The following is a 7,185-nucleotide window of genomic DNA, read 5'->3' as shown; positions in this document are numbered from 1 at the left end:
TAGTCTTTTTTCCCTATCTTTTTTTCTGTTAAAACTTGCCTAATATGTCTGAATTTTTGAGAAATCTGCCTAGTCATCTCCGTTGTTCATGGAGGTGTAGAATGATAATCAGTTAACATTTAGTTGTTTCCAAACTTGAGGTTTTAGCCACCAAATCCCACTTTTCACACTCCACAGCAGTTTTTTAAACTATCTACTGGGAAGGAAAGTGCTCTGCCTTTCACCCTGGAAGTTCAGTTCTGGTTTGTAGGAATACATCCCACAGAAGCCTTCACTGTTTCCAGCCTTTCTTTTTCCACAGACGTTGGATTAAACCAGAATGTCTTCTGGCATCCTTTATGAAACCTCAAAAAGCAGTTTTAGAAATTATTAACCAGGAGGCATCATGCCCAGAGTCCTGGACTTGGGCTCTACCTGAGAACACAGAGGAAAGCCTAGGGTGCAGCCCCAGGGCAGGTCCAACAGCCCACCCTTGCTCTCATTTTATTTGTGATAACACATTCTCCCTCAACAACTAATAAAGTTTGTTTGGTTTGGAAAGTTATGTCTACTAATCCATATGGGACAGATGATCCAGAAATACTGGGTGGTCTTTAGCATGTCCAATTCCAACAGCTTCAGCTCAGTGAGTTCACTCTGCAGTGGTGTCAGCTGGAGCCTTTCCACAGATGCTTCTCTGTGGAGGGTGCATCCGCCACATGTCCACAAACGAAGCTGACTCAGTGAGCCATGCAAATTGCCACCCCACACCCTGCACCCCTCCTAGCCTTGAACAGTTCCCATATTGGCTGTGTGGTCTTTTAGAAACCACAAATTTCTTTGACCAAGGTGCCTTGCCCTGTGCTTAGCTTTTCAACTGCTTACCACAGCACACCAGTGGAATTCCATCTGTTTTATAATTGGCTGGATGTATTTGGCCTTGGCTTCTAAACACAGTCATGTAATTCCAGAAATGGGCTCTCTGTCTTCCTTTAAACAGCTCTTGCTGGTTCCCCTTTGTGGTTTAGATAACCTAGAGGAACTTTCTAATTTCTTGGCCTTAATGTCAGACCTAGTGTTTGTCCCTGAGGGTGTCATTCCAACTACCTACATGTTACAGATTGCCTAAAATTTTGTGCGAGTGTTGGGGGTGGGGGGTGGGGGGGGGAATGGAAGGGTGAATGAGGCTTAGGGAGTCCTGGTGCTGAGAGCTGTGCTATAGACTTACCCCAAGAGACCTGAGGATAGTAGTGCAGGCTAGGAGAGTTAGCCGGGGCCCAGGGGAGACAAGACTAGGAATGGCACAGGGTCCAAACTAGGAGTATAGAATGGCGGGCGTGGGGGTGGGGGGGGGAATGGAAGGGTGAATGAGGCTTAGGGAGTCCTGGTGCTGAGAGCTGTGCTATAGACTTACCCCAAGAGACCTGAGGATAGTAGTGCAGGCTAGGAGAGTTAGCCGGTGGTGCAGGCCCAGGGAAGCAGAGAGAGGTGAGGGCGGGGCCAGGACCAGAAGTGTTGCTCCTGGAGCCAAAGAAAGGGACTGAGTTGCTCTGGGTGAGAAGGGTCAGGAAGCAGTATTGGTTCCCCAGGTGTCTGGGGCCCCAAGACTAGGAATGGCGCAGGCTCAAACTAGGAGTATAGAACGGTGAGGGGGGGTGATGGAGGGATGAATGTGGCTTAGGGAGTCCCGGCGTGGGCGCAGAGAGCTGCGCTATCGGGAATGGATTTTAAGGGTGTGGGATAATGGTGGAAGGAATGTAAGGCTGGATGAGGCTGACTTTACAAGCACAGGCCAGTTGAGTAGAGATTCTAGATTTAACAATGAAGCTCACATGGTTAAATAAAGTACCAAGAGTTTGACTGGTTGGCTGGCTGAAGTCTATTAAAAGATGGCCTACTGAGAAGGAGCAGGAGATCCCTGCTATCCTTTGTCTATTGCTGCTGCCGAGTATCGATTTACCAGTAGAGTAGGAAAGACCAATGCTGAACTCCCATTTGTACCACTCAGTGGGGTGACCAGTCAGTTGAACTAAATTAGCAACTTAACCTAAGTTACTCCATCTTGCTCAGGATAGCTATTTAACAGTAACCTCTTTTCACTTATGGGAAATATTTTAAAAGACACAACAGCCTTGTGTTCTAAGAAATAGCTCAATCACAAACCAGTGGAACGTGCTAATCTCAGGCATTCTACATCCGGTTAACTGCTTGTTTTTTCTTCTGTAACTCACTTGCTATTTTAGGTCACCTTGACACAAAGGTTAAGTTATTGTATGACGACCTGGTAACTGCTGATCTCAGCTTTCTTACTATACTTGTTATGGCTAGGAAGTTGACTAATTTTAAAATTACAAAGTTGATTGCCAAGTTATATGACTGTATCACTTGTCTGTATAATGATTGGTTGTTGATTAATAGATTCAAAGTTCTGCTATGTTGTACAAACCTGATTGGCTCACAAGTGTCCTGTTTGAATAATATTTCTGTAATCCTATAAAAACTCTGACCTGACAATCATCAGGGCTGCATCTACTCCTGAGACAGACAGCCCAGCTGGTCGAAATAATAAACATTTACCTTGCTACTTCTTTTAAAGTGGTGCTGGTGATTTTCTTACAAACTCTGACCTATAACATCAGTGACCTGTTGGCAGGCTGACTCCACTGGACAACACCCACCATGGAGAGGACAGTGCTTTGTCCTTATTGGAATAAATACTTATTCTGGCTATGGGCTTGCCTTTCTTGTAAGCCATGCTTCTGTCATCCAGGGACTTAATGCCCTATCAACAGTCATGGTATTCCACACAGTATTGCTTCTGACTGTGTAAGAAACATTAAATATCAGTCTTTTCTGTCAAACCCTGTAAAACAAACTTCATACTCACCCATCCCCTCCCTCAATCTTCTATCAATTATGTGCCTGCTTCCCCGCAAGTCTTTCTCCTTTCCTCCTTTGTTAAAAAAGAGATTTTTAGAGCTAGAGGCTCAGTGGTTAAGAGCATTGGTTGCTCTTGCAGAGGATGGGATTTGGTTCCCAGCACCCACATGGTGACTAACAGCCATCCATAACTTCAGTTGCATGGATTCTAATGCCCTTTTCTGAGTTCTGTGGGCACTGCATGACATGAGTGCACTTATATAAACACAGGCAACACATTCATACACATAAAATAACTAAAACTAACTAAATAAATTTTTAAGAAAAGAGATGTTTGTTAATCCAGATGTAACCAGCTGCCTGAAAAGATCCCCTCTCCCTGTCTCCATTGGTTTTCCCACAGTTTTCCAAACTAGCCAATCTAGAGTAGATTGTGAGGTTGACCCTCAGTCAGTAAGAAACAGAAAAGTTCGCTTGTATTAGGGGATAAAGGCAGGTGCCATCCTAGCCACATGTGTTGCTCCACTACTTCTGATCAGAAGTCAAATTTTGCCTTTTCAGATGCTTTAATTAGAGAGGCAGTTTCTTGCTTTGTGACCCTGAGCTTATTTCTAATAACTGTGGAACCTACTTCACAGACAAGGAAGTGCAGCAGTGGACTTATGTTTATGGAATTCACTGATGTTGCTAAAGTTTCTTGGAAGGGTGTAAACAACATCCCCCCCCTCCTTGGTCCCAATGACAAACCAAGGTATGATTTTTGCCAAACTGCAGTCTGGGAAACCAATGAGTTTATTGGGTTTACTTAGAGAGCAGTGGGGGAGGGTTTACTTATAGGAACATGGGTGCATTCCTGCTAAGGCAGCACTGGAAAGTTTTCACCCAAGCCTGGATGGTGGCTTCATAAAATGGTGAGAGAAAGCATCCTCTAGGCTGATGCCTATATACTCTTAGCCCCTCCCCTAGGCCACATCCAAGTTCAACTAATGCCAACTGGTTGGTTGGAAAGTGTGGCTAGACTCTGAGGCGAGAGTCCTTCTTCCTACCTTTCTTTCGTTGCAGGGCATGACACTTAACAAGTTCAGCTGTGATGATCTTAGGAAAGCAGACACAACCAAGCTTAGGAAGAAGGCATCTGTCTGTTGGACAGTCCTATGCAACAACTAGTCTTACCATGCCCTACATCATCCTGACACAGCTGGCCTGATAGAATGGTGGGATGACATTTTAAAGACATGCTAAAGCACCAATTGGGTAGCGATAGCTTGGAGGGCTGGGTCTGGTACCATATATTGGATTAGGATCCAATATATGGTGCCACTTCTCCTATAGGAATCAAAGGGTGGAAACGGGAATGATGCCCCTCGTAATCATCCCTTGTAACCTACTAGGAAAAATTTTTGCTTTCCATTTCTGAAACTTTGTGCTTTGTGGGCCTAAAAGTTTTGGTTCTAAAGGTAAGAGAGCTTCTGCCAAGGGGCATAATATCATTCCATTGAACTGGAAGCTAAGACTTCCTCTGGGCTCCTGACATATTTGAATCAACAAGATAAGAAAGAAGTAACAGTGTTAGGAAGAGTGATTGATCCAGACTACCAGGCAGAAATTGGACTGCTTTTCTACAGATGAGGTAAAAAAGTGTATGTCTGGAATGCAGTGTCTCTTGATGTTTCCATGTCCTGTGATTAAGGTCAGTGGTAAACTAGAATGCAATCTAGGTAAGATAATAAAAGGCACAGACCCTTTAGGAGTGAAGGTGTGGGTCACCCATCCAAGTAAAGAACCAAGACCCACTGAAGTGCTTGCTGAAGGAGGAAGAAATACAGAATGGGTAGAAGAGGAAGGTAGTTATAAATACCAGCTAAGGTCACATGACCAGTTACAGAAATGAAAATTATAACTGATATGAATGAATGAATGTTTTTGTTCTATTGTTAAGAATATACTTGTAGGGCTGAAGAGATAGTTCAGTGGTAAAACAGTACTGGCTACTCTTACAGAGGACCTGGGTTCAGATTCCAGTACCCTCAAGGAGGTTAACAACCATCTGTAACTCCATGTCCAGGAGATCTAATATCTTCTTCTGGTCTTCAAGGGCACTGCATGACACAGGCACACTTATATACCTGTAGGCAAAACACTCACACACAAAATAAATAAATAATTAAAAAATAATATACTTCCATATATATTAAGTACATGCTTGTGTTTTCTTTCCTCTATTCCTTTATCATGTAATGTAACATCAGTTGGATATATACATGGTTAAGTGTTGTAAATGTATATTATCATATTTAGTAGGACAATTTTATTAGCATCTAAAGAAAAATTCTCAGGACAAGCAAGCTGTAAATATCAGCAGGTGTCTTGAGGAAGAAAATGGAGGGGAGAAGGGAAAAGGAACCCCATAAAGCTTTGCCTATTTAGAATAGCCATGAAGATCAGGCACATGGTACAGACTAGCAGCCACATAGTAGGGGACTGTAAAGAAAAAGTAAGAAAGACCAAAATTGTGGCCACTGGCTGTGGCTGCTCTCCTCCAGCTATGGCTGCTCTCCTACTCGCTCAGTTCCTCCAATAAGCTGTCTGGTCCAGACAGTGAGGAGTCTGTGCCAGCATTGCCACATTCAGATGCAGGGGACCAGGTTCAGTGACACAGATCTGCTTTATTGCAGGAAAGTGGCCACCCGCAGATGCCCTCCGGCGGCTGCATCGGCATATGGGATCCCTTATTAGCATGGCAGACTAGTATCCTATTACAATCTAGCTGGCCAGATGTCCTATTAGCATAAGCTTCAGTTTCTCTAAGTTTTGGATTCCTGGAAACCATGTGACTTACATAGTTTTCTCTCTGATAAAAAACAGGAAACACTGCATTCCAGCATGATAGGTATGTAAGGCAAAAGGCAAAATTAGTCACAATATTTTCCACAACATCTGCCTTACTTTTTCATTTTTAAGAGTGAAGCATAGTTCAGAATATATAGCATACTGATATCAGTCCAGGGGCTGTATGTGGCAGATTTTTCTGTTGTGCATCAAGGCAAGGTAGAATGGCTTGGGAGGCAAGCGATTGATCCCTTATTGTGAGCCCCATCCTTCAAGATGGTGAGTTCTCATGAGAGCAGGCTGGGCCAACTCCATGCCAACCAGTGGGAGTCGAGGTTCTTTGCCTCGGCATTGTTGTCCCCACCTCAAAGGTTGCCCAGCATTATGGACTGTGCCTGTCTTAGGTTGTCCCATCTTTTGGGATCTTACCCATCATTGACTACCAGCCCTCAAAGGGTGAGTCCCTTGGTATGGTCCGGCAGAGACAGAGGCAGTGTATCAAGCTTTGGCTCATGCAAAGGCTTCTTAAGGGGCTAAGAATTCAGTAAGAACCAGTGGGAGTCGAGATTCTTTGTCTCGGCATTGTTGTACCCACCTCAAGGGTCACCCAGCATTATGGACTGTACCTGTCTTAAGTTGTCCCATTCATTGTGATCTTACCCATCATTGACTACCAGCCCTTGAAGAGTGGGTCCCTTTGTGTGGTTTGGCAGAGGGAGAGGCAGCACATCCGGTATTGGCCAGTTTAAAGTCCTCCTCAGGAGTCAAGAATTTGTTGAAACCTGTTGGAGGCCAATTGTAGGTTGATAAGGGCAAGGAACAGTGGGTCCTTGTTTGCAGAGACACACCTGGCAAGATCTGGAGGTGGGGCAACAGCTAACTGAACCAGAGAAATTCGAGTTTTTACAAAATTATCAAGACCCTTAACAATGCAGGGTCCAAAAATCAGGAGTTAGTAGTAATGATGGCATACATAATAAGGAACACAGTAAAAGATTTTCCTCTGGATTGAGGACTTAGCTTAGCTAATGTCTCTGTTTGTGGAGAGAGATGTTCAAGATCACCCCAGGTTGGTGGCTTCCATGGTCTGCGACATTGGATCTGTCTCTCAGTGGTTAAAAGGTGTGCTGCTTATCCCAGGGTCAGGGCTGCCATCTCTGGGGTTGGTGGTTGTGGAGGGAGGTTTTATGTCACAGGCAATTCGGATGTTCCAGGCTGGGATCCAAATGGGGGCTGGAACATTATCTGGAAAGACACAAGCATAGCCTCACCCTTGTGTTAATAATAGGTGTGGACCTTTTCATTCACTTGTGAGAGGGTCCTTTCATCTCACCATAGGGGCAAGAGTGGGCTGAGTGAAGGCCCCCCAATGCTTTATTGCTGGTGGGAGGCCATTGGAGTCAAATTTTAGAAAATTTAATACGAATAGAGCTTGTTGTATAACAAAATTGGGGTCCTTATAGCAGGGGCCTTTATCACTGTCTCCCCCTATTTTCT

The sequence above is a fragment of the Nannospalax galili genome, unplaced genomic scaffold (assembly GCF_000622305.1).
Source record: "Nannospalax galili isolate Female #2095 unplaced genomic scaffold, S.galili_v1.0 scaffold2160, whole genome shotgun sequence".
Taxonomy (NCBI): Eukaryota; Metazoa; Chordata; class Mammalia; order Rodentia; family Spalacidae; genus Nannospalax; species Nannospalax galili.
The sequence above is the reverse complement of the archived record's forward strand: the minus strand, read 5'-3'. Positions refer to the sequence as shown.